Consider the following 27795-nt stretch of genomic DNA (forward strand, 5'->3'; position numbering starts at 1 on the left):
CCCCCTAGTGTCTAGCATTACGCAGTTCTGTAAAGTACACTCATACATAATAGTTACTCAGGCCAATGAGACCACGAAATAGAAAACAAATAAGCATAGTAGCAACGCCACTGAGAAGGAGAGCAGTGCACCTGAAATGCACAGAAGATTTTGAAATATAATTTAACTACAATGTAATCGTCATCAGCGGCATTATTGGCTTGCTCCATGTAAAAAACAAATATTTGCAATACAACAACACAGAGCAGGAGAAAACATCATAGTAGTGAGTGATTAAATGGCTACTACTACTCACCAAGCCCGGGGATCTCCAAGCCGAGCTGGTCCAGCAGGTCGCGCTCGCGGTCCAGGAGGTCCGTCCAGCGATGGGTGACCTGGCTGTAGGTGCGCTGGACCCCGTAGAGGTGGGATATGGCCCAGCACACCTTCTCCCACCGCTTCCGGCGCTCCCGCATGTTGTAGCCGCCGGCCGCGATCCTGCCGCCTCCCGCGATGGTCCTGGGCAGGCGGCGCTGGACGAAGTAGACCAGCGCGCCCACTTCCTCCGGGCTGAAGATCTCCGGTCGCGTCACCTGCTCCCCCCTCAATCTCCCGCATGCTGTCCTGCCACTGGGTCCAGCACTACTCCCCGCCGCCGCTGCGGCCCTCAAGTGCCTGGGCAGCTTCACGGCGCCTGGCTTGACCATGGTCTGGGCAGGTAAGGTAGGAAGAAGTAGAAAATTAAGAAAGAATAGGATAGGGAAGAAGAAAAGAAAAGAGTTTAAAAAAGTAGTTTAAAAGTAAAGAAAAATAGCAGAAAAGACAAAAATATACAGCTAGGAAAAGAGAGGGATAGATAAGAAGCAAAATCGTAAAAAAAAAACTGAAAACAAGCAAAGGATGGCAAAGATACCAAGAGGATTAAACACCATGCCCAGACACAGGAAATGAATGAAAAACAAGATGGCCGGCGCCCGTTCACGAGCGCAAAAGTAAGTTCGCGCGAGATTTTCCTCGCGATCTCGTGCGAACCTCTAGATTTCCCGCGCGATCTCGTGCGAACCTCTACTCGCAATGCGCTTACTGCGCGAGATTATACATAGCGGGCGGAAACGGAAATACGTCACGCAAACAAAATGGCCGCGCCCGTACTCGACCTTGGGGTAAATTCGCGTGTTGCGCTGCAAGCGGCTCGCGAATACTGCAAAAAAACTCGCGAAACAACAAGCCGCAAAAAAATAAAATGCTCATTCGCACGAATTGGCGGCTTCCGCGGTCGGTTTCGCACGACGCCGCGCCCCGCGAATAGCGCGAAAAAAACCGAAAAACGATTTCAGCAAAAGCAAAAGCAATGAGCAGGTGCAAAAGGTCAACCTCATGATTTGTAACGATTCTTTGTAGTGATTCCTGAGGGGGCCCTCCAGAATTCGGTTGCCTGCTTGCAACTATTGTGTGACCCTGCTCTGACCTTAACTGTATGCCACAAAGGTCCTGATTTACAGCTAAAGGAGCAGACAAGCAGGTGCCAGGCTGGAACTTTAAATTCTTTCAGTGACACATTAATTAGCCCCTAATTCATTATTGTCAGTTGGGGCAGGGCAGGTGTTGTTAATAAACTAACCCCAAATTAATTCATGTCAGTTCAAGCAGGGCAGGTGGGCTTGCTTTTCCCCCCCATCTTCTACAGTGATGATGAACCAGAGGGTGGCATTGATGTAACAGAGGGTGGCATGGGTCAAAGAGAGGGTGCCAGTGGTAAAACAGAGGGTGCTGGGAGGCTGTGATGATGAACCAGACGTAGAAACAACATAGTCGCGACCGTTGCGAGCCGACAAGTAAGTTCGCAATTGCGAACTAGTACCAAATCCTCGCGAACTGGCAGAAACAATTGCGAACACAAAAAAAAAAAAAATTCGCGGGAATTCGCGGATTTTGCGGATTGCGAATCCGCAAATCCGCAAAATTCGCGGATTGCCAATCCGCAAAATCCGCTCATGCTTAGCCGTAAGGGTGGCGCATTGCTGGAGTTGCGTCGCAACGATGGCGCAGCTCCATCAATGCTCTGGGGTGCCCTATCTCCCCAAAGCTGCGTCAAGCCGTACGTCTGCTTCAAGCAGGCGCAGCGTTTGAGTCACGCATCATTGTCGTTAAAGTGAGTGATTGAAATCTTGTAGATTTCCCTCAGCCACTTTTAGGATGCGTTCCTGCGCAGGAACGCCCTCCCTTGCGCCGGAACGTCCCCTGATGGCGCAGGGCTTTACAACGTGATGCATCTCCCATATGCGTCACGTTGTTAATATACGCCGCACCATTGCGCCTCTTTTGTGCTGCCGCTGCGTCACAAAAGTCACGCAACAATGGAGCAAAAGAGCCGCAAGGGGCTTCTAAATCAGCCCCTACAGACTCAAGTCCAGTCCTTCCTTTGTACACATGGCGATAAGAAGAAATAGTGGTGGTGGATTGATAGTTTGAGTATTTTAATGACTGGTTAATGTAGTAGGAAACTTTAGTGTTGTCGCTGATCTGCAATCATGGTGGACTTTGGCTGTCACTTCGCATGCTGCGGACTGCTGCCTGCCAATGCTAGGCAAACCTTTTTAGTACTTTGTGTAGTGAGTTACATAAGAAGTTTACAATTTGACGGTCCGCAAATCAAGCAATACTAATAACGTAGTAGAACACATGAGATTGGTCAATAATATATCCCGTTGAATAGTTGTCTATTTGCTATTTCGCCAAAATATTTTGTTAGTTCTTTTGAAATGTTTGATTTGGTTGACAAATATCATCCATGTTTTCTGTTTTTCTTTCTTTCATGTTGTACATCAGCTTCCCCCAGGGGCAAGAGGAGGACACAGGAGGAGGAAGAGGAGGGTGCTGTTGAGGATGCAGGCCAGGATCGGGCAGGCGAGGGCTCCTTTGCTGGCCCCAGTAAGTTTTAATTTTAATATAGAGTACTTATTTTTTCCCAGCGTTCCTCATTCGATTTTTTCTAAATCGTCTTTGATATTCTTGTAGACTGGATCTAAATTCTTATCCTGCCTCGACTATGACTCCGTGTGGTATTACTAGATTATTTTTATTAGTCTGTCTGTGTAGCTAACTAAGATTGCACATTTGGCAATTCCATTGGACTCCCATTCTAGTCAGCAATAGCTCTATGCACAGAGTACAGTCCTCTGGGATTGTCCATAATGTCTTTTCAAGTCTTCTAAATGTTTATGCTTTGACAATTGCCAACAATAAAAAGGTGAATGGCCAGGACCACCAAGAAAGAATAAGATACTACTTTACTTTTGGTTTGGATAGGAGGACAATCCAAACTACTACTGTTGCAGGGACAAATCTGCACAAACAGAACTATGGACACTAAATAACGCATTGCTTAGCTTATCAATTATAATAGGTGCTGTTAGACTTTCCACATACCTCAGTGATAACAGACTTTGTAGTTGAACCCCCAATCTCCTTACTGACTAGATAGTGTGGCAGAGTCATTTAGCTCCCAAAGTCACCGATGATTATGATTATTCCCCAACGATGTCAGAGGCACGGACTCATGCTTGCAAAAATTGCAAAACCTTTAGCTCATCCACTCTAGTCTGGAGGACCAAAAACCACAGAGTCTATTTAAGTTTAAAAGCTTTATTAAAAGTAAACACATTTATTAAAATCAAGTGTGTCATAAAAGTAAACGTTTAACTGAAAATGGAAAAGTGCTTAGTGCTGTTGATTAATTGGACACATTTCTTGTGGTCGAGCCGAGCTCTCACCTGGTTTGAACTTGATCCTGCTCGTGTTCTTAGAAGTCAAGCTTCTGTCTGTTAGGAGAAAAAGTGGTTCGTGTTAAAAATAAAAAGCAAGCATTCATCAGTTGTGCCAAAAAGTGCAGCAAGACAACAGCCTTCCCTGGAAAAAGGGACATTTTTACTTTATAGTAGACAGTCACAAATTATTAAATTATGTACTGTTTTTTCACATTTCTTTCTTCCTCCTAGACCAAATATTATAAGGACAGCTCTGGGGAGGAGGCGGTGCAAGTGCCGGAAAATTCTGTGGGGGATGACACAGTGGTGGCGGGCAGAGGTAAGCTATATATTCCTTACTCATTGAGATTGAAGATTGCAGAGTGTGCTTTCTGCACGGGTGTATTATAAATCAACCAGGTAGTAGCCTCCTCTAAATGTACTTCGACTTAGCTGTGAAGTTTTTGGTGAGAAGAATCCCAATCAGATCTGAGATGAACTTGATGGATGGGATGAACGTAAAGCAAAAGAAGGGTGTAAGTAAGTGTGGAAGGACGAGAAATGTAATGATGACTGGCAAAGAAGAATGATATGTGTTTGCTTGGTCCCCGAGGTGGCTGGGAAGGAAAGAATATGGTATGGTGCATAGCTGGGTGAATGATGAAGCAAGGATGGGTGGAAGGAGAACAGCCTGGGTGGGTGAAACAGAAACTGTATGTGTGCATATACTTTGAATGGATGGATGCCTGGGTCATTCATGGTACTATCTGACTCTTAGATAGCATATGTGTATCTAGAGAGAGTAGACGGTCACTGGATGAACTAAGTGTTACTTTGAAGAGCATGTAACACCGCACCCGCACGTCCGTTCCAGTGTAGGAAAGGCAAGGAAAAGAAGTTGTCATTTTGTCCAAATACTACCATGAATAGTAGCAGTAGTTTGTATTGCAACTGCAAGCACAGCATATATCCGGTTATTACGGTGGACACTCCCTACCTCTCTTAATAACTTTAGTTTAGTAGTAGTACGTCATTCATGTGTGGGTGTATCACTGTTCACTTAATAATAAGCAAAGCACCTAAAGTCATCCCATATGCCATCAAATACATCCCATGTGAAGTGATAGATAATCAGATTATTTAGCTTCTTCATTTTCCTTTTCTAATACTCATTTGCACTGTAGGGTGAAAGCTAAATTAATTAAGTAGTAGCCCTTTTAACAGAGTATTCTCAGTGCCACCAGTAATAGAAAAGTAAGAGCTTCACCACCTACCTGCATGTACTGGACCGGTACAGTAACACAAGTCTGTCTCACTCACCATGGTGTGCGTCTGTTTTTCTCGGGTGGAAGTTCACTGCGCTGGCATTATGCCGGCTTGCATAAGATAACGTACCAATTTTCCTAAACAAGAGAGAAGAAGAAGAATAAGACTGGTGTACTGTCATAGTCGACTGTAATGGAAGTCCATAGTGCTCGTAGAATTTCTTCCTTAAACTCCCACTAATGTTAGAGCAAGGATGAAGAAGTCGGAGGTTACATAGATACTGTCCTCAATAGTTATGTACTGTGCTTTCAATTTGCTACTTGTACTGTGACAACTTTCTGCTCAATCATTTTGTGTTAATCTTAAGGAGCATTGGTTACAGACTATGTCTTTCTTTCTTCATGTAGTTGTTTCCTTCCAAATCCAAGAGACCATCAAGGAAGAAGGAGCTGGCTCGAATGGCCCGGCAACGGAGGCTGGATGCCACTGTCGCTGAATATCGGCGGCTGGTGGCCCTGGAGGAGGAGGAGACGCAGTCTGGTAATACAACAACGTCCACTGGGACAGCTGCATCCTCCTCCGTGCGGGCTGCCAGCCAGCGCAGTGCTCCAGCGGTACGGAGCCGGGCTACCAAAGCCAAACGCCACTGCGGAGCAGCAAAGACAGCAGCTGCCCCCTACAGGATTTTCAAGGCACGCCGGCGCCGCTTATCTCTCAGACTGTCCTACCTGGAGCAGGAGGTCCTAAACTATAAGAACTTGGTGGAGGGCCTCCGCTTCGAACTTGCCACCCTCCGCAAGGAGCATAATGCCCTGGCTGCAAAAGTCAACAGCACCCTGCCATAGTGTCCCTTGCCCCTTTTTTAGAGACTTTTGGGGGGTGGGAATTGGGAGTTGGGTTTTTGGGGACTTTTGAAGGACAATCGTTGGGGTTAGGGAGGGTCTTGCAGGAGATTATTTTGTTAGGGCTATAAAGATATACTTTTTGAAACTTTATCTGACCATACCTGTTTTTTACTGCTTTTGAGTCTGGTGGGTGGGGGTTTAACAGTAAGTTTGTTTTCCTGAATAGTCCTAGGACTTTAGTAGTACTACCGTCAATCTCTCGTCTCTCCTAATACTCCATTATACTACCTCCAACCAAACGCTTATCTTACCTGTAATTTCTGTTTGAAAGTAGGGCTAGGCCCAGGGCTGGCTCCACGGGAAATGGCGATTAAGGTTGCAATCCAGGGCGGCTGAAATTTCCTCCTCCTTGTGGTGGTACTAGTGGTGTGACACAGTGGCAGTTGCATGGCTATGGAAAAAAAGAAAATGAAACCTGGTTTGTCCTTACTGTAGTATTACAACGGTACGATAGAGAATATAGCAGGTGACAGTACACTAGACTACAACAGTGCCACAATGTAGCCTAACAAATGGTAAAGTATTTATAGTATAACTTGTACTTGCGTAGGATTTCTTTGACATTGGCTAATACTACAAGAAATAGTACTGAAGCTGAGTATGTCTAGAATATATCCTCGGATTCCTTCACCAGCCTGTTGCTATGACCTTATCCTCCCCAGCAAGTGTGTGGAATTATTGATGTCAGTTAGTCACACATCAAGCAAAACCACACAACCCGGGGGAAGAGGGTTAGGGTTTGTAAAATGGATAGGAATGGGGGTTTCTTTTTGGGTTTGTTTTGTTGAGAGAAAAAAAAAAGCACAGCATGGACAAACAATAATTGAACATAAAGATATTTTTAGTTACAAAGCTAACCATAAATCTTTTACGTGACATAAAGGAAGTGCATGCACTACTGAATGCATTGTTACAGAAAAGTAAGTAGTACTTTCGACAACCGTGAATGCCAGAATGCGACAGTACAGGGCTACATTAAATTAGGCTAAAAAAATAGCCGAAGTAAAACATATAGAATGGCTGTAGGGATCAATTTAGAAGCAGAGAGAGATCCAAGAAATGCAGTCACACACACTCATTGAATAAAATAATGGATACTGTATCTGTATTGTTGTAGTAGTCCTGTTGAATTTGGTAAGTAAGTTGCATGCAGCAAACAATTCCTCTTATTAGCGGCACTCCTCCATTCCAGCTGACGCTTCGTCCATCAATGTTGGTGACCAGAAGACACCCTGTACACTGCCTGCCTGGCGGATGCTGAATTGCGGCTCGCTAATTTGAAGCCTGACTCCATCCTTTTTTCCCCATTGCAGACTGAAACCCGGCCTGTAATTATTGAACGAAAAACAGCACTGATAAATAAATATAAGGTATGTACGCTCTGTAGTGCAAAAAGTCATACTTTGATTTTCCTAATAGACAGTACAACATTTTTGAAAGTGAGTACTCTGTCTGAGTCACCTTTTCAAGGATAAATAAGTATGGGCGAATTAATTTAGCGGATCTTTCCCCTCAAGCTAGGTGTACTGTAAACTGTGTTTTAGAGCAAAATTAGACCTTCCCAGCAGTGCTTCCACCCAGACCCTTACTAAAGCCAGTTGCAAAAATGTAGAAGACCCCCAATCAGATCTCAAAAAATGAGGCCTAGCAGAAAACTGGTGACAAAACGTACTTCAAAAGTAAAAGTAGGCCCAAATACCCCCTTACCCACCGTGGATTGTATTCAAACCACTTGAAAGCAAGCAAAAGTATCCATAGCCAGCATCGCTCCAAGACTCGAAACCCCCCCCCACCCAAACACATGCAATAGAAATACTGCTAGTGCTAACCCTAACGAGCCCTAAGTTAAGAATAGTGGCAGAGGCTTTCTTTAACTATGCCAAATCCCCCCTTTCCTACCATGGATTTTCTTCAAATGACTTGCAACCAAAATTACACATTCTCACGAGTGCTCTAAGACCCCAGAACTCAGTTGCAAAAATCTAGAACACCCCAAAACACATGCAATCCTGCTGCTAGGGCTTACCCTAACGAACCCTAAGTTACAAAAAGTGCCAAAAGGGTTTTCCTTATGGATTTTGTCCCAACCACTTCTATCCGGTATTAGACCTTCCCAGGAATGCCCCAAGACCCGCCAACCCACCCGCCTAAAAGCACAACACCCCCAAACAGCCCAAAAGCAAAATCTCATACTTACAATATTTCTTGGCCTTCGGTCCAAACGCGCTGTGTAGCTAGGCCATAACTCCAGTTTACCACCACGGATTTCCTGAAAAGCAAATGCAATCAAGATTAGAGTGTCCCAGCAGTGCTCCCAGACCCCGAAACCCACCCACAAACACCAGGAAGCCCCTTAAACAGGCCCCCGAAAATGCTACATTGAGCAAAATGTCAGAAATAGCAACAACAAAAAAATCAGCGTGGATTTTGTCCCAACCACTTCTATCCGGTATTAGACCTTCCCAGGAATGCCCCAAGACCCACCAACCCACCCGCCAAAAAGCACAACACCCCCAAACAGCCCAAAAGCAAAATCTCATACTTACAATATTTCTCGACCTTCGGTCCAAACGCGCTGTGTAGCTAGGCCATAACTCCAGTTTACCACCACGGATTTCCTGAAAAGCAAATGCAATCAAGATTAGAGTGTCCCAGCAGTGCTCCCAGACCCCGAAACCCACCCACAAACACCAGGAAGCCCCCCCAAACAGGCCCCCGAAAACGCTACATTGAGCAAAATGTCAGAAATAGCAAAAAAAAAATCAGCGTGGATTTTGTCCCAACCACTTCTATCCGGTATTAGACCTTCCCAGGAATGCCCCAAGACCCGCCAACCCACCCGCCAAAAAGCACAACACCCCCAAACAGCCCAAAAGCAAAATCTCATACTTACAATATTTCTCGGCCTTCGGTCCAAACGCGCTGTGTAGCTAGGCCATAACTCCAGTTTACCACCACGGATTTCCTGAAAAGCAAATGCATTCAAGATTAGAGTGTCCCAGCAGTGCTCCCAGACCCCGAAACCCACCCACAAACACCAGGAAGCCCCCCAAACAGGCCCCCGAAAACGCTACATTGAGCAAAATGTCAGAAATAGCAACAACAAATAATCAGCGTGGATTTTGTCCCAACCACTTCTATCCGGTATTAGACCTTCCCAGGAATGCCCAGAGACCCGCCAACCCACCCGCCAAAAAGCACAATACCCCCAAACAGCCCAAAAGCAAAATCTCATACTTACTGTCAGGATCCGACCTGTGCCTACCCAATAATGAACCATAAACTACATGTCCCAGAAAGCCTGGAGTGCACAAGGCGGGGGAAGAGGACATATAACCCCGCGAGACTTTGAGTGCGATGCACGTGATTTTGTCCTTGTTGTGTACTGTTGGAGAAAGGGAGAAGGAATTTGTCCTGTGAATGCGTTCCAGATAAAATAATTTTCGAATTCCGTAACCCGCGGCTGCGGGGTTACCTTCAAGGGATTTGACTTTCGGATTGAGCTTCGTGGAGGAGAGCTCCACTATCGGGTGACCTTGCCGGTGAGTCAGGATTTGAATCTGTATTGCCTAGCTCGGAGAGACGCCGGATTTCACCCTCTCGACTACGGCATCGGGTTTGTTTGTTTATTAGTTGTTCCCGACGCGAGAGACGCTGGAATTGCCCCCTCTTGTGTTCGGAGACATTGTGGGAACTCCTTTCATTGCTCGGAGAGACGTCGGATTTCACCCTCTCGAGTACGGTAACGGGTTGAGTTGTTAATTGAGTTCTACCCGACGCGAGAGACGCTGGATTTGCCCCCTCTTGTTGTCGGAAACCTTTTTGTGCATCCTTATCTCAGCTCGGAGAGACGCCGGGTTGCACTCTCAACAGTAAGGGCGGTGTTACATAAAAGGAGTTCGAATCCAGTAAGAACCCAGAGCTGGAAGGAAGAGGAGTATTCCTGGTATGATAAGTAATCCCTACTTCTGAGAAGGCACCTGGTAAGAACAGTTGTATCTAATGTGAAGTTGCCTTTTGACTAACACTTAGTTCTGATAGAAAAGGAACATTAGAATGAACTAGAGCTATTACTGCCTTTTTAACGTTTTTGTTATGTTATGAATACACAGTGAATTTACACTCAGAAAATAGGAGCTGAGTAGAACTTGTTCATAAATAAGGGACGGAGAATGCAGGGTATGTATGGCAAAAAGCACAGGGGCCAGTAGTCATAGTCAAGGGAGGGAAGTCATCTTAACTCTATGCCCGTTTCTTGTATTTCAGGGAACAATCCCAGGTGGTGAGAGAAATTATCTCATATACAGTTATACGTTAGAAGGGAGAGGTTCCTGAGACGAATCAGGCATGAAGGGAGATCATAGGGGAATCAGGTTTAGTGTATGAAGGGTAGGACTCTCCACTTACAGCTTGTTTTGTGTCATTGCAGATATCCCTTCTACAGCCGTTTCCCGTCCCGGACCTTTTTTCCCTCGCCTGCTTACTATCGTGCTCGGTGGTATTTATTCCTAGAGCACGGAGAAAGCTGGAGGTGGACCCCATTTAGCATCACCTCGATCCTGAGGAGCCGTTGGATCGTGACACTTACAATATTTCTCGGCCTTCGATCCAAACGCGCTGTGTAGCTAGGCCATAACTCCGGTTTACCACCACGGATTTCCTGAAAAGCAAATGCAATCAAGATTAGAGTGTCCCAGCAGTGTTCCCAGACCCCGAAACTCACCCACAAACAGCCGGAACCCCCCCAAAGAGCTCCTCAAAGGCATGCAAGTCAGCAAAAACACAAAAAAGATTCTGCCTCCGATTTGGTCCAAACCACTTTTATCCGGTATTAGAGCTTCCCAGCAATGGCCCCAGAGCCGTCAACCCAGGAGAAAACGAGTAGAAGACCCCCAAACAGCCAAAGAGCAAAAGTACAAAAATGGGGACTTAGTCATTTTTTTGCCAATTTCCCAAATCACTCCGCGCGCGCTCTGCAGCTAGGCCCTAACTCCCCTCTGCCACCATGGATTTGCTTCAAACCTCTTGCAAAGTAAAGTATACATACCCAGCAGTGCTCCCAGACCCCAAAACCCACCCACAAACACCAGGAAGCCCCCCAAACAGGTCCCCGAAAACGCTACAGTGAGCAAAATGTCAGAAATAGCAACAAAAAAAAATCAGTGTGGATTTTGTCCCAACCACTTCTATCCGGTATTAGACCTTCCCAGGAATGCCCCAAGACCCGCCAACCCACCCGCCAGAAAGCACAACACCCCCAAACAGCCCAAAAGCAAAATCTCATACTTACAATATTTCTCGGCCTTCGGTCCAAACGCGCTGTGTAGCTAGGCCATAACTCCGGTTTACCAACACGGATTTCCTGAAAAGCAAATGCAATCAAGATTAGACTGTCCCAGCAGTGCTCCCAGACCCCAAAACTCACCCACAAACAGCCGGAACCCCCCCAAAGAGCACCTCAAAGGCAAGCAAGTCAGCAAAAACACAAAAAAAATTCTGCCTCCGATTTCGTCCAAACCACTTTTATCCGGTATTGGAGCTTCCCAGCAATGGCCCCAGAGCCGTCAACTCACCCGCAAAGAAGTAGAACACCCCCACAAGTGCTGAGTCTTTCTTCATTGGGTGTAATCCAGCCCTCTGTTTTGATGGAAATAGGAGTCTGGAGGAGGAGGATAGAGGAGCATGTTCTTCTGAACTTGTGAACCTGAGGAATGCAGACTGCGGCACCTTCAAATCAATAAGCAAACAAGTGAAGACAGTTCTGCTGATGGGCTTGTTTTTGCGATTAGGTGATTAAAGTTTGAATTATATTAACTGTGCACAACAAAGAAAGACAGACACACAGGAATGAAAGTGAATAAGGACGAAAAAGAAAGTTATTGATTCATTGTCTCATTTTCAGGGCTCGGTGTTAAGGTCCAGGAATAAGAATAAGGCTTCGTCTTCATACTCTGCGAATTCAGGCAGGGTGAGCTCAGTGTCACCTGACAGAGTAGAAATTCCCTCATCTACGTTGCTGCCCACCTCGTCTTCATCCGGCGCGCTTTCTCGTACTCTGTAATCTGGTGGTATGAGGTGCTAATTCATCTTGATCATTGTTAACCTCTCCACATTTTTGGGCGAGAGGCGGCTCCGTTTGGGAGTTACAATGGCACCAGCAGCACTGAAAACACGTTCAGAAGACACGCTTGCGAGTGGGCAAGACAAGTAGTTTAAAGCCAGGTTGGAGAGCTGTGGCCACAATTCTTTTTTCCCATGCCAATACGCCAATGGGTCAGCATTAACATAGACCTCTGTTGAGTCATTCAGATAGTCCTTCACCATCGACTCAAGGTCCTCATCCAAGGTTCCTCCACTTTGCCTAGCTGTTGCTGTGCCTGTGACCTTTTGAGAACCAAACCCAAGCCGAGCTAGCCAATCCTCTTCAGCCTCCAATGTTTTTGTTGTGTCTGGTGCAGATGATCCGGTTGCCGGTGTCTTTAACGGCTGAGAGGTCACTTGTGCCACAGCCACAGGTGCAGAAGTGGATTGTTTTGACTAGGGATGGCCTGCTGATGCTGATGTACTGCCTTTTCCTTCAATTTTCTGCCGTTCTCTTTCAAACCTCTTGGCTGACAAGGCTAGCCAACGTTTGTACTTTGGAACATGTTCATCATCAAAAGGAAAGAATGCTTGGCCTGCCAGCGCCTTTTTGTAGCGTAGATCCAGAATAGTAGCACAAATGTAATGCTGTTCTGAGTGGATCATTTTAAGACGTTCATCACCACGTAGGCGCTCTAATAATTTCTCTGCCAAAACAAAAGGGTCTTTGTTTTTTTCATCTTTTTGAAACACAGAACACACCTCCTTCAGTTGGTGCTCCAGCATGTACAACAATGGGATAGCTTTTCCCAAATTACAGTCCTCCTTGCTGACTGCACGCGTGAAGACCTCAAAAGGACGAAGCATGCGTGTCAGGCTTTTAACTATATGCCATTGCTCTGCACCCATCCTCAGGTCCTTCTGAGCTGTACCCTGTGTTAAGAAATATTGATCGAGTACCGTATACTGCTCATACAGACGTTCAAGCATGTAGAAGGTTGAGTTCCAACGTGTTGCCACCTCCTGGATGAGTGCTTTCACTGGCATTCGACGGTCATGTAGCAGGCTCCTCAGATGCTTCCGGGCCTTAAAAGAATGGCTGAAATGGTTGCACATTTTTCTGCAGGTGTCCAGTACCTCGTACGCTGGACTCTCTTTATCACTCAAGAATTTTTTGACAACCAGGTTTATACAGTGCGCCAAACACGGCACTCTGAAATAGTGACCCAGCTCCATGGCCTTAACTACATTGGCGCCATTATCCGTGGAAACATAACCAATCTGGCGTTTTTTTGGGGACAGCCAGTCAAGGACCTTTGTGTTAAACTCATCCAAAATGTTTTGTGCTGTGTGACGTTTCTCCAAACCAAACATGGCTAGTGTTGCATGTTTCCGAGCAGCTTTGAAAACTTGGTCCGGGTCAACACCTGCGTTTAGCTTTGCTTTAACCCCTGAAAAAGAGACCCAGTGTGCAGTGATGCACATGTAATCAGCGCCTGCGCCACTGGTCCACATGTCTGTTGTCAGATGTATAGTGTGAACAGCACTCTTCTGCAAAGCTGCCCCAATCACCTCCAGCACATCTTCATTTAGTGCTGGAACCGCAACTCTGGCAAAATAGAACCGGCTAGGAACCTTCCATTTAGGGCAGAGCGCTGCCACTAATTCTAGAAAACCAACCCCTTCTACAAAAGAAAAAGGGAGAAAGTCCAGAGCTAGCATTTTAGCAGGCTTAGTGTTATACAGATGCATCAGTGGGTGGTTGCGTTCATATTGCGCTTCTGTAAACAACATCTTTTTAATGTTGCCCTGGACCAAGCATTTACGGGATGATGATGATATCTTCGACCCAGTTACGCTCGCTGATGAACGTTTGCGCATTGGTGTCTCACTCTCTCCCACACTCTTAGTGTGGCTCACATGGGGTGTGCTGCTGACAGGGGTACTGGGTGTAAGTGAAGTGTTTGACACGTCTTCTTCCTCCTCATCATCATCAGATGAAACAGCATTACGTGCAATTCGGGCTTCCTTGATCGCCTGTAGGTGCGCAAACCATTGGACAGCGTGCTTTCTTTCAAGATGACCTCTCTGGCCTCCGGTACCATAGTTGGAACCAAACTTACAAATGCTACAAATGGCGAGGTTTTCCTTTTTTGTGGAAACACTAAAGAAGTCCCAAACTGCGGACTTGAAATGTCTTTGGGGGCCGGAGGAGGCGGCGATTCTGGTGGTGGTGGTCCTGCTGCTAATGCCAGATGAAGTGGAGGATGTGGATTGCCGAACTTCAGTACGTTTTGCACTTTCACCACCACTAATTGAGGTCGAGGTGGATGGAGGTCCCATCTGGCGACTAAGAAATATGGAAGCGGTAGGTGTTGGTGTACTAGTTAACTCCAATGATTGTGGTGTTTCTTCCATTGCCTCCTCGTCAACAACATCATCACGCTGAGCAGCTTCTCGGGCTAGGGTTAATATGTCTTTTTGCTGCATGCCCGCTGGGGCTGCAGTGACCTTTATGATGACTGGCTCGTCGTCGTGAGAGGCTTCATCAGCAGCAGTATCCGTCACTTCTTGTTCAGCCTCATCACACTCCATAGCTATGAGTTTTTCGACAACCTTCCTTTTACGCTTAGGTACCTTTGTCAGATCATGGTGTGCCTCACTCTCAGACCGCAGTGGTGGTTCCCAAGTTTGATCCATATCATCAGAAGGAGGTGGGCTTGAAGAAGATGTAGACACCCCCCTTGATCTTTTCCTTGCTAGGGATGTGGAAGACAATGAATGATCATCAGGAGGAGGGCTTCCTCAAATGATACCTCGGTTAGATTGTCGATTTCCTGATGTGCCCCTACTTTGGGAGGAACAACTATTGTGGGCACTTGTGACCCTCCATGCACCTCTGCTTGCGCATCTCCTTGCGCTGCCTCTCCTTCCACATGTACTTGGGCTTGTACTTGCACATGTGGTTGTTGTTGCGACTGTGGTTCTTCAACACTTGTCAGATGAGTTACAACAACCTGTGTTGATTCAGGGACATTGCTGCTACTTTCTTGCGATGAGCCAACATCACTGGTCGATGGTGATTGAAGAAGTACACTGACTGCCTGTGCAGCACTCAAGGGCTTTGACTTAAGTTGGCGTGGTGGTGGTGGTGGAGGCACTGAGCCCAATGGAGCGGGGGTGCTGCTCCCAGCTTGGTCCCCAGCAGATCCCGCTGCTGCTGCAGGAGTACTTTTTTTTTTACTCCCAAAAAACGCGGCGGCCGGCACACCAGCCTCCTTGGTAACTTGCGTCTTCTGCTCCTTACTGGCAACTTTCTTGCTAGAGGAGCTACAGAGAAATTTTTTTGGGGCCATCTTCTTCAGAGCAGGTCAGAACAGCAGGCCGCAGTTGCACGAGTTGCAGAGTTGTCTGTGGCCAGACGTGACGTCGCGTGACGTTATGCTGCACACACACACACCGCTGCAGGACTTCTTCCTGGCACTGGTGGTTCTCTTGAGTCTTGTGCACCTAAAAGCAATGGAAGACAGAGGAACATCAGTTCAGTTATACACCACAAAAGAATCGAAAAAAAACAGAAAAATCAGCACAATCCCATGCCCTCCATGATGTTTAAATTCAAGACACCCCACAGAAAGACTAGGCCCATGCAACACTCACTAGTCACTACCCCTGGTGAAAAGGCCACAACAACAGGCCAAAAAAACAAAAATCACAGAAAAATCAGCACAATCCCAAGCCATCCAGCCCCTCCATGATGTTTAAATTCAAGACAACCCACAGAAAGACTAGGCCCATGCACCACTCACTACCCCTGGTGAAAAGGCCACAACAGGCCAAAAAAACGAAAATCACAGAAAAATCAGCACAATCCCAAGCCATCCAGCCCCTCCGTGATGTTTAAATTCAAGACAACCCACAGAAAGACTAGGCCCATGCACCACTCACTACCCCTGGGCATAATGGATGAAAGCTAGGCAAAATGGGTGCAGGCCTAAGAACACTGCCTGCATTCAAAATGGCCCCCTCCCTCCCAGCACATGGCCAGGGCCTGTAGCAGCACTCAAAATGGCCCCCAACCACATGGCCTGTCCACAACAGGCCAAAAAAACGAAAATCACAGAAAAATCAGCACAATCCCAATCCATCCAGCCCCTCCATGATGTTTAAATTCAAGACAACCCACAGAAAGACTAGGCCCATGCACCACTCACTACCCCTGGTGAAAAGGCCACAACAGGCCAAAAAAACGAAAATCACAGAAAAATCAGCACAATCCCAAGCCATCCAGCCCCTCCATGATGTTTAAATTCAAGACAACCCACAGAAAGACTAGGCCCATGCACCACTCACTACCCCTGGGCATAATGGATGAAAGCTAGGCAAAATGGGTGCAGGCCTGAGAACACTGCCTGCATTCAAAATGGCCCCCTCCCTCCCAGCACATGGCCAGGGCCTGTAGCAGCACTCAAAATGGCCCCCAACCACATGGCCTGTCCATAACAGGCCAAAAAAAACGAAAATCACAGAAAAATCAGCACAATCCCAAGCCATCCAGCCCCTCCATGATGTTTAAATTCAAGACAACCCACAGAAAGACTAGGCCCATGCACCACTCACTACCCCTGGGCATAATGGATGAAAGCTAGGCAAAATGGGTGCAGGCCTGAGAACACTGCCTGCATTCAAAATGGCCCCCTCCCTCCCTGCACATGGCCAAGGCCTGTAGCAGCACTCAAAATGGCCCCCAACCACATGGCCTGTCCACAACAGGCCAAAAAAACGAAAATCACAGAAAAATCAGCACAATCCCAAGCCATCTAGCCCCTCCATGATGTTTAAATTCAAGACAACCCACAGAAAGACTAGGCCCATGCACCACTCACTACCCCTGGTGAAAAGGCCACAACAGGCCAAAAAAACGAAAATCACAGAAAAATCAGCACAATCCCAAGCCATCCAGCCCCTCCATGATGTTTAAATTCAAGACAACCCACAGAAAGACTAGGCCCATGCACCACTCACTACCCCCGGGCATAATGGATGAAAGCTAGGCAAAATGGGTGCAGGCCTGAGAACACTGCCTGCATTCAAAATGGCCCCCTCCCTCCCAGCACATGGCCAGGGCCTGTAGCAGCACTCAAAATGGCCCCCAACCACATGGCCTGTCCATAACAGGCCAAAAAACGAAAATCACAGAAAAATCAGCACAATCCCAAGCCATCCAGCCCCTCCATGATGTTTAAATTCAAGACAACCCACAGAAAGACTAGGCCCATGCACCACTCACTACCCCTGGGCATAATGGATGAAAGCTAGGCCAAATGGGTGCAGGCCTGAGAACACTGCCTGCATTCAAAATGGCCCCTCCCTCACAGCACATGGCCAGGGCCTGTAGCAGCACTCAAAATGGCCCCCAACCACATGGCCTGTCCACAACAGGACAAAAAAACGAAAATCACAGAAAAATCAGCACAATCCCAAGCCATCCAGCTCCTCCGTGATGTTTAAATTTAAGACAACCCACAGAAAGACTAGGCACATGCACCACTCACTACCCCTGGTGAAAAGGCCACAACAGGCCAAAAAAACGAAAATCACAGAAAAATCAGCACAATCCCAAGCCATCCAGCCCCTCCATGATGTTTAAATTCAAGACAACGCACAGAAAGACTAGGCCCATGCACCACTCACTACCCCTGGGCATAATGGATGAAAGCTAGGGTAAATGGGTGCAGGCCTGAGAACACTGCCTGCATTCAAAATGGCCCCCTCCCTCACAGCACATGGCCAGGGCCTGTGCAGCACTCAAAATGGCCCCCAACCACATGGCCTGTCCACAACAGGCCAAAAAAACGAAAATCTCAGAAAAATCAGCACAATCCCAAGCCATCCAGCCCCTGCATGATGTTTAAATTCAAGACAACCCGCAGAAAGACTAGGCCCATGCACCACTCACTACCCCTGGTGAAAAGGCCACAACAGGCCAAAAAAACGAAAATCACAGAAAAATCTGCACAATCCCAAGCCATCCAGCCCCTCCGTGATGTTTAAATTCAAGAAAACCCACAGAAAGACTAGGCCCATGCAAAACTCACTACCCCTGGTGAAAAGGCCACAACAGGCCAAAAAAACAAAAATCACAGAAAAATCAGCACAATCCCAAGCCATCCAGCCCATCCATGATGTTTAAATTCAAAACACCCCACAGAAAGACTCAGTGCACCCACCACTGAGTACCCCTGGGCAAAAGGCCCCAAAACAGCCCAAAAATCGAAAATTCCAAAATTGTAGTTGCAGAAACTGTAATGCCCCAAACAAACTTACTTGTGAAATTTCTAATCCAAAAGTGATCCAAAGAAAGTCAAAAAGGCCTCAAATCCAAATATCCAGCAGCATCCACAAAAAGTAATCCTTCCAGCTCCAGATCCAAATGAAAAGTGACCAGGAGATGGACAAAGCACTGGGAGGAGCCTGCTGGACAGGAACAGGAAGTTGAAGACTGTGGGGCCCTTCCTTCCTCCCACCCCCCCCTCCCCAAAATGGACTCCTCGCAAAAAAAGTGCAGGCAAATGTCAACCTGAGGAGTTATTCAGATAAAAATCATCATTTCCAGAAGGTTTATGCTGCTTGCTGGTGGATTTCTTGTGCAGAATTGCAAATTTAGTATTTTCGCGAGTGCGAGATTGTTGCTGCTCGCCGCATCTCCAAGCTCGCAATTGCGAAGTACCGCGATACGTGATCACGGCGTACTCGCGTTGACAAACTCTCGCTGTGCAAGTTGGCAAGCCGCAATTACGTAATCGTGCTTGTCAAATTCCCGCGGGATCCCGCAGCAAGATCCAAAATGGCGCAGCACTCACAAAATATCAAGAAAAATAACTCGGCAAACGCTGAATGACGGTAAGTAAACGCTGCGCGCCGCAAAATTGTATCACCAAGAAAAAAAAAATCTGCTGCGTGCGAATTTGCGGATTTTCGGTAAATTCGCGAGCGTTCGCGGATTGCGAATTTACCGAAAATCCGCAAAATCCGCGAGCGTAACGGATTTTCCGCCCATGCTTAGTGGAGACACTTACAAAAATGTCTTCATTACATACAGTTTGATTACTTACTACTAAAAAGTATATTTTGTAAGAACTTGTTTTATCTCAATCACTGCATCATTTTGCAGCAGTCTAGCTTAGAGTATGTAAATACTGTTTTAAATTAATGACTTACATATTCACAGTGCTTTCTGCCGCAGGCTGGGACTTCTTAGCACTATAAACAGGGCCATTGGAATTATGCGGCAGGAGAAGGCCAAATTTTGCAGCATGGTTTACTAAATTCTGCAGCAAGCAAAGGCGAATTATGCTGCATATTTTCTGATATGGTGCAAAAGGAGGTGGTGATGGACGGAGCATTTGAACCAATCAAACACTCACACCCAGTCAAAAGATCTGGGCTTGATCCATCACCGTTCTTCAGCCCTCTCTACCACCCCAGTTCAGACATGGCTATATGCAAATCAGTCTGACCCTGTGCCTCATGGGAACAGTCCAGCCCGAACTGCCAAGTCATGCCTTCCCTGGACTGGAATATTTTCTGATAGCATTACTGCACTATTTTGCTATTTTTACACTTGTTAACATTGTGCTGGCCTTTATTAGCCCTCATAAGTACCACATTAACACCCGCATATAGCAATAAACAACAGAAAGGTAACCAGTCAACCTTTAGAAAGGGCCTTCCACTGTGAAGTAACATGTTTTGCTGCATTTTTTATCTGCAAATTATGCAGCAGACGATGGATTATGTGGCAAATGCGGGAAAACCATAACTATGCGCTGTAAGTTCAGGGTGAGCGTGAAAGTGAAGGGTGAGAATGAGGACTGAGTTGTCTGAATGCAGGGTGAATTCCCAGACACTTGAAGTTAATCAGCATGTTATTGGCGGGGTGCAGGGTTTCAGATATAAGTTAAACTATTGCCATTATGGAATTAATCAGGGAATCGAGGGTGAAGGAAATAAATAATGTGCTGATCCTGCAACAAACTTCCAGTCTTATGATTAGGGTTGCCAGCTCATTATTTTGATGTTGTAGACGGCACAAAAATAAACAGTCACCTAAAGCCCTATTTTCAGCACTTATCTGTGCGTTCTTCGAAAAGCAAATATAAAGTACTTTTAAATGTGCTCTAGGGCTGCCTGAATGATTCATGACTGAAAATAAAAGGGACAGAAAGTCACATTACAAATGAATACATACTTTTTTTTATTTAAGACCCTATTTAGTGTCAACGCAAGGTCTTTGCAGGCTCTTTAAACATACATGGCTGGCATTTTTTCTATTGGCAACCCTTTTTTGTATTACTTTTCATGAAATGCATTTTCACACTACAGCAGTAAGTTTAAAATGCAAATGTAAGGAATAGGCAGAGTCGGGGCCCAGGGGGTACTGGAAAAAGAAAAAAAACTAAGCTTAGGTAACCAGTTTCCAAATGTTTGGAAATGGTCTTTGTGAAAAACTCGGCTGTGCTGAAGTCTTATTAAGACTCCAGACACTGCCCAGCCGAGCCCCCAGCAGCACACCCACTGATCTCTGGCCCCGGGGCACTCTGAGGCCTTCAGAGTAAATGAAGACAGTCTGGAAATTCAGCAGATAAACATCGGTGCACTTCCAGACGTCTTCATTTACATGTGCTTGGAGAGGCCTATGCGCCCCCCTGGGAACCCATCCACGCCCCCCCAGGGGGGCACGCCCCACAGTTTGAAGAACTGTGGTCTAGTGTGATGAGATCAGAGGTGATGGCCTTAATGATCACCCCCACTGCCTGTCAGTAACTAGCCACTTTGGGGCCTGCCCAAACCGGGTGTGCAAATGTGGCGCCTGGCAAAGAGCATCGCACATATCATAAGTCTGCAGTTAAGCCCTTTTTATGGTGGGCCATGGGGGTGCAGTAGAGCCTGTGCAGGAATTTGAGGTGCATCAGTCTCAACCTGTAGTTGGGGGAGAGTCTTTCGGTCTGAGTACAAAAATAGTGCCACTGTTCTGGTGTGGGCCCATTGGTCAGATCCTCCATCCACGCGGAGCGCGCCCATTCCGTGTCAATAGGGGAGGTTGCTAATGTCAGCGACTAAAGTCTAGTGATGAGTTTCCGATGCAAAGTGGTGGTGTGGATATATTCCAGTGTCATGTTAGTTGGTGTAGGTGCGGGGAAAGTGCTATTTGTGTTTTTTCAGGTCGCTCAGATTTGATAATACAGTAGACTGTCTAACAGGGTGGGTGTTGCTGCTTCAGTACGCGCGAGGGAAGAAGAAACAGCCCATCTGGGTAGAGGTCTGCATTAATGCATATACCGAGTGACTTTGCACAGCGCGCCATTCCTTTGTTATGCAGCGGGGGAAGGAAGGGTTCTCCGTGAGTTGCATTGATGGTGCATACAAAGTGTCTATGCCTGTTTGTTTATGAATGCCCTCCCAGGCCTAGCGTATGCACTCCACATTGTTTATTTCATTTCTGGGTGCTTTGTATGGCAGGAATAGTGACATGCGGAGTGGCCTAGGGGAGGCCAGATCCGCCTCAACTACAAGGTGAGCCTGGAAGGGTGTAGGGTGTAGCCAGAAGTGTAAGAAACTGGCTTGGGCGCAGTAGGCATGTAGTTTGAGATTAGGGGCCCGTAGCCCACTGACTGAGAAGGGTAATGTCAGAGTATTGTAGGCTATTGGTGGCTGTCGACCCGCCCATGTGAGAGCAATTATATCTGAGTGTAACCTCTTGAAAAATTGGATTGTGAAGGGGAGCGGGATATTCAGAAAAAAGTACAGAAATTTCGTCAGAACTACCATTTTGGTGATTGCGATGCAGCCTGCTAGGGAAAGGGGGAGTTTGTTCCAAATCAGCATTCCAGTCATTCTATCACCCACCCATAATTGCTGTCCAGAGTTCGCCCGTGTCCCTCCTAAGCCATATACCCAGGTGTCTGGTCAGTTCAGTAGCTCATTTCAGTGGGTATTCTGTTGGAAAGGGAAGCGTTGCATCAGTAAGGGGGAATAGGATGGACTTCTTCCAGTTAATGTGTACACCAGAATAGCCGCCAAAGTGTTTAACTTCCCTAGTCATGGGAGCTAGGTTTGTGTGTGGCTCACAGATATAATATGTGTGATATCGTCTGCATACATGGAGGTCACTAAACCGCGGGCAGTGAAACCGATGCCGGCAAAGTCGTGCTGCCGTGTGCCTCTGGTGATTGCTATGGGTTTGGTTATCTGTCCTTTCATTTTGATGCGTGCCATGAGTAGGGCGTAGAGCAGCTTAATATTACGAATAAAGTCCAGTCTAAGGCCTAATCGACCTAGGAGCAAGAAGAGAAATGAGAGTTGAATACCTTAGTGGCATCTAGCAGCCCTGCTACAGCAGGCAAGGAAGGGTTAATTTAGTGCATTACGGAGAAAATTGCCCGAAGGTTGTGTGATGAGGCACGTCCAGGTATAAAGGCAGATTTGTCTGGGTGTATTATTAGAGGCATGAGCAGTAGGAGTCGGTTCGATAATAGCTGTGCATATATTTTATTGTCAGTATTTATTTACCAAAGGGGCGGTATGATTCGCAATATGCCGGTGACTGTTTGGGCTTCCGTATAATTGTGGTGGATTGTGTCACTGAATGGTGTGTAGCAGCAGTTTGATGTAGTAGGCTTCTTGTGCAAGATCATACATCTATAAAGATTAAACCAAACACAAGGATACAGGACTAGTTCTCTGAATCCTTTAGTAACTTTACCTATCCTCCCGCCTCCCACTCCACCCCCCAAATAGGTTGAAAATCAAACCACACCCTCCCAAATTATCCCAACTTGAAGAGAAAAGAGAACACATGTGAATCATCCTATTTGGGAGCTTGGGCTCAGATGGACATCCCCCCACCTCGAGGGCAGGGTGACAGAGTGGAATTGTACATGATAGAAAGTAAGGCCTGATGGTTAAGTTGGTTGCGGCCTGTCGTGAAAAGAAGAGTGCTTCTAATTAAGACCAGGGTGCAGCCAGGTGGTTGGTGCAGTACATAACTGACAAGGTTTAGCGGCATAGAAATGTAGTCAGTATCACTTGTTCGGCCGTTCTGAGCCTCAACGGGTGGAACTCCTGACTTGGATTTGAGCAGTTGTTTCACATTCGTCATAGCTGCTTTAGAGTCCGTAAAGAAGCAAGGTTTTCCATTATTGTCAATCCGCAATTTGGCAGGGTACATAAGGGCATATGAAATGTCCAATTGTTGGAGCATCCACTTGGCAGATAGGAAGTCTCTTCTGGCTGTTTGGATGGCCAGAGTAAAGTCTGGATAAAATGAGAGAGTGTTACCTTGGTGCCTGACTCCCATTTCTCTGGATTTTCGCAAAATTGTGTTGCGGTCACGCTAGTTTAGGATGCGTGCTATAATCAGCCACTCTGGGGCCCGGGAGGAGGCGCGGGCCCAAGGACCGATGTGCTCGCTCCACAATGAAGAGTTCGGAAAGGACCGTCCGAAATAGTTCACGCAGCAGTGATTCAGGTAGTCTTCCATTTTACCTGTTGCTGTAGATTCCGGTATCCCCGTGATGCGGAGGTTATTCCTGTGGGAGCGGGATTCAAGGACTTCATTTTTGATGTTGATGAGCACCAGGACCTTGTCCATCTTTAGCAGGCATTGCCGGTTCTCTGTGATGGTGTCATCCACAACTGATAATCTGGCCGCCAGGTGGGTTATCCAGTTATCGTGTGAATCCACGCATTGTTTGACCTGGTCCAAGCGAGACACGAGATGGTCTATCTTGGAGTCAATTGTTGTCAAGCTACATTGACTTCTAGGAGTAATGATCTGTTGGCTTCATTTTGCACCTGAGGGGACCGATTTATGTCGGACTTGCGCTACGTTTACGCCGCCGTTGCGTGATGCAATGGCGCGGAAACATGGCGCATCCGTGCAACCTATTTACAACGTGACGCATCTAGGCAGATGCGTCACGTTGTAAAGCCCTGGGCCACATTCAACCTGCGTCAGGTTTCATGTGGGCGTTCTGTTGCAGGGTGGGCGTTCCCTCTTAGGAAAGCCCCGTAAAACTGACGCAGTGAAATCTACAAGATTTCACTGAGTCAGTTTTACGATGCTGCTGCGTCAAATCCTTACGCCTGCTTGAAACAGGCGTAAGGAGTGACGCACCAACTATGTATGGGTGGCCTCTGGACATTGCAGGAGTTGCGTCGCACTTGCGACACTACTCCAGCAATGCGCCGCCCGTACACCACAAGATGCGTCACGCATTTGCCCTTCCTTGCACCATGGCGCGCCGCATTGTAAATGCGGCGCATCTGTGGTGCCGCAAGGAGGGAATTGCGTGGCGCATCAGTTCTGGCGCATCCCTGCTGATTTGCAGAGATGCGCCAGAACTCATAAATCTGCCCCCAGGTGTCTCGGTTTGTGTGGCCTTGTCTCCTGCTTCTTGCTGTGTGTCACCACATCTGCTGGTGCGGTGGCCCTCGAAGGTTAGCTTGGGCTGCCTGGGGTCGGTTTTACCAATTGCAGCTGAGGTATAGGCACCAGAAGTGGGGGTACTGATTTAGGTTGTTTCTGTTTCAGTGCCAGAGCGCTGTTGTGGTTTGTAGATCGGCCAAGCATGGCTAATGTTGTGTTCTCTCAGGCCTAGCCCCTCAATGGTCAAGTACACTCAGAGCGCCTACTAGTGTGCTGTTATATCCACAGGGCTATGTCAAAAACACAAGAGGGAGGTAGAGCGAAGGGTTGGATTCTTGCTCCACAAGGATACTTAAATAAACACAAAGAATGTAAATGTAAATGTAAATGTAATGGGCATTTATAGAGCGCTGCTACCACTCCAAGGAGTATCTTGGCGCTTACACAACCCAGGTGGAAGGGTTGGATAGGGAAGGAAGTCCAGTTTCATAAACACAGCCACTACACTAGGGTTCTACACATTGAGTCAGACATGGAGAAAATCCAGGTTTTCAGTGCCTTCCTAAACGGGGCCTCTTGGGAGAAAGAACGCAAGGGAAGGGGGAGTTTATTGCAGGCCTTGGTTCCCAGTACAAAGATGGATTTGCCACCCTTTGTAGCCAGTTTAAAACGGGGAATGGTAAGTAAATTCTGACTAGCAGATCTTAGGCAGCGTGCTGGGTAGTATCTTTTGAACCCACTTCGTAAATAGGTCGGGCCACGTTGATGGAAGGCTCTAAAAGTAATCAAGAGAAGTTTAAACAAAATTCTCTTTCCTATTGGTAGCCAGTGTAAGGTATTTAGAGCTGCAGAGGCAGATGATCTACGGGGCAGACGCAGTACGAGGCGGGCAGCCGCGTTTTGGATCATCTGCAATTTGTGGAGCACGATTTTGTTTGCTCCAGCATAGAGTCCATTGCAGTAATCTAGCCTAGAATTTATTAAGGCCACTGCGACTGTTTTCCTCGCCGAAAGGGGAAGGAGGTCAAAAAATTTCCTAAGTGCTTTGATAATTTGAAAGCACATACCTGCCACTGCTACAGCCTGAGGTTTGAAGGATAGGCAGTTGTCAAACTTTATGCCTAGGTTACGGGCGGATGCAATTGTGTTAGGTGGAGCTTCTGCATCCGATGGCCAGCATGCTGAGGGGGAAAAAAGATTATTGATCCCTATGGGTAAAATTTCCGTTTTTCCGGCGTTGCACTTTAGATGGTTGTTATTCATCCACTTAAATGTCGCTGCAAGACAGTTCCTAAGGTCTTCCTCGGCACCTGGTTGTTCCTTATCCAGCACCAAAATCAGTTGGGTGTCGTCAGCGTATGAAATAGAACTGATCTTGAATGACTCGATCAAGTTCATCAGGGGTGTCATATATAGATTGAAAAGGACAGGGCTCAAGCTAGAGCCCTGTGGCACCCCTGAGCTGACGTTTTTAGCCTCAGACTGATATGGGCCAAGAACTGTTATTTGGCGTCTGTTTGTGAGGAAGTTCCTACACCAGGTCAACACCTGTCCTCCCACACCTGCGGCAGCCAACCGGTCCAGTAAGATGTTGTGGGACACGGTATCGAAGGCTGCCGACAGGTCAAGAAGGATAAGGACAGCCTGTTTTCCCCGATCCATTGCTGCTCTTAAAGTTTCAGCAGAATATAGTAAAGCTGATTCGGTAGAATGTTCTGACCGAAAGCCAGACTGATTCGGATGGAGAACGTTATTCTTCTCTAAAAAGTTTGTCAGTTGACTATTGACAAACTTTTCAGTCAGCTTAGATAAGATGGGTAGCAAAGAGATCGGGCGCAGGTTGGACAGGGTAGTAGGATCGGCCAGGGCCTTTTTTTGGAGTGGCTTGACAGCTGCAAGTTTCCAGTCCTCTGGGATACTTGCTGTTGCTAGAGAAGAATTGATGATACTGTTAATCATAGGATTAACTATCTCTATTAGATGGTGCAACACCGGAGGAGGACAGGGGTCAAAAGGGGAACCTGATTTGCTGGCTAAAATAGCTTTGGCAGTTTCCTCCAGGGGGACTGGGCCAAACTCGTCAAAGCGGAGGGGGGAAGTCATCTTCGCTATCTGTTCACCATCCGTTGTGATGGTAGTATCTGATGGGAAGGTATTAGTGATAGTTAGGATTTTATTATCAAAATAATCAGATATCGTGTTAAAGAGATCTTGTGATGGAGGGATCTCTTGCGATAGAGCTGAGGGCTTGATAAAATCCTTAACAATCCTAAAGATAGCTTTTTGTTCTTGGCCTGCAGAAGAAATGGCCTGTAGGTAATGGGCTTTTTTTGCTAATTTTAATCCTACATGATACTTCCGTCTAGCTGCTATATAGGTGTTACGTGCGGCTGTGTCGTAATTACGACGCCACCTCCGTTCTAGAGTTTTCACTTCGCCTAGCTCAGCCTTAAGGGCTGATGAAAACCACGGGGCATTTTTTTTCTTATTCCTAGGTTTCATGTTCTCATTATTAGCTGGTATGAGCATCTTGCCCGCTCCAGCAATCCAGTCACAAAAGCTTTGATAGTCTGGACAAGTACAATCGGCGAAAGTTGGTAATTCATTTTTAAGATTTTCAACAATATCGGCTCTTCTGGCTAGTGTCTTCCAATTCGGAGTGGGTTTTATATAGGGGTTATCTGTACCTTTTAAGGAGTTAGAAAAGGATTTCCGGGTTTCAGCTATCAGGAAAGGAATTAAAAAATGATCAGTCCATACCTGAGGGCTTGGAGGTTTAACTATCAGGCTGGAAAAATTAGAGCAGATACCATCTAATAGATGTCCTGCTTGATGTGTTGGTTCGCGATTCAACAAAGTGAGTCCCAACACTTCAATTGTGTCTAGGAAGCAACTGACTCCAGGATCAGTTGGTGCCTCGAGATGTAGGTTGAGGTCCCCCAACACCGTGAAATTAGAGAACCTGAGAGTTAAATCACTCAACACGTCGCCAACAGAGTCTAGAAATGTGGAGGGTGGGCCTGGGGGGCGATATATAAGGACTCCAGAAAATACAAGAGAGTCATGAATTGCTAGAGAGAAAGCTAATGCTTCTGACTCTTTTAGCTCCGTCAATGCTTCAATAGTGCATTTGAGATTATTCCGATAGATAATTGCAAGACCCCCTCCTCATTGTTCCTGCCTATCCAACCGTAGGATATGATAGTCATGTGGTAGGGCTATGGCAAGGGCAGGATTAGACCATGGCTTCAGCCATGTTTCCGTGATGAAAAGACAATCCAGATGGGATTCAGTGATAAGATCAAAGATGTTCTGAGCGTTTTTTACTAAGGAGCGGGCGTTAATTAGCCCACCTCGAAGCAGAATAGAATCGCTGGATGTCCCTGAC

The sequence above is a fragment of the Lissotriton vulgaris genome, chromosome 3_1, assembly GCF_964263255.1.
Source record: "Lissotriton vulgaris chromosome 3_1, aLisVul1.2, whole genome shotgun sequence".
NCBI lineage: Eukaryota > Metazoa > Chordata > Amphibia > Caudata > Salamandridae > Lissotriton > Lissotriton vulgaris.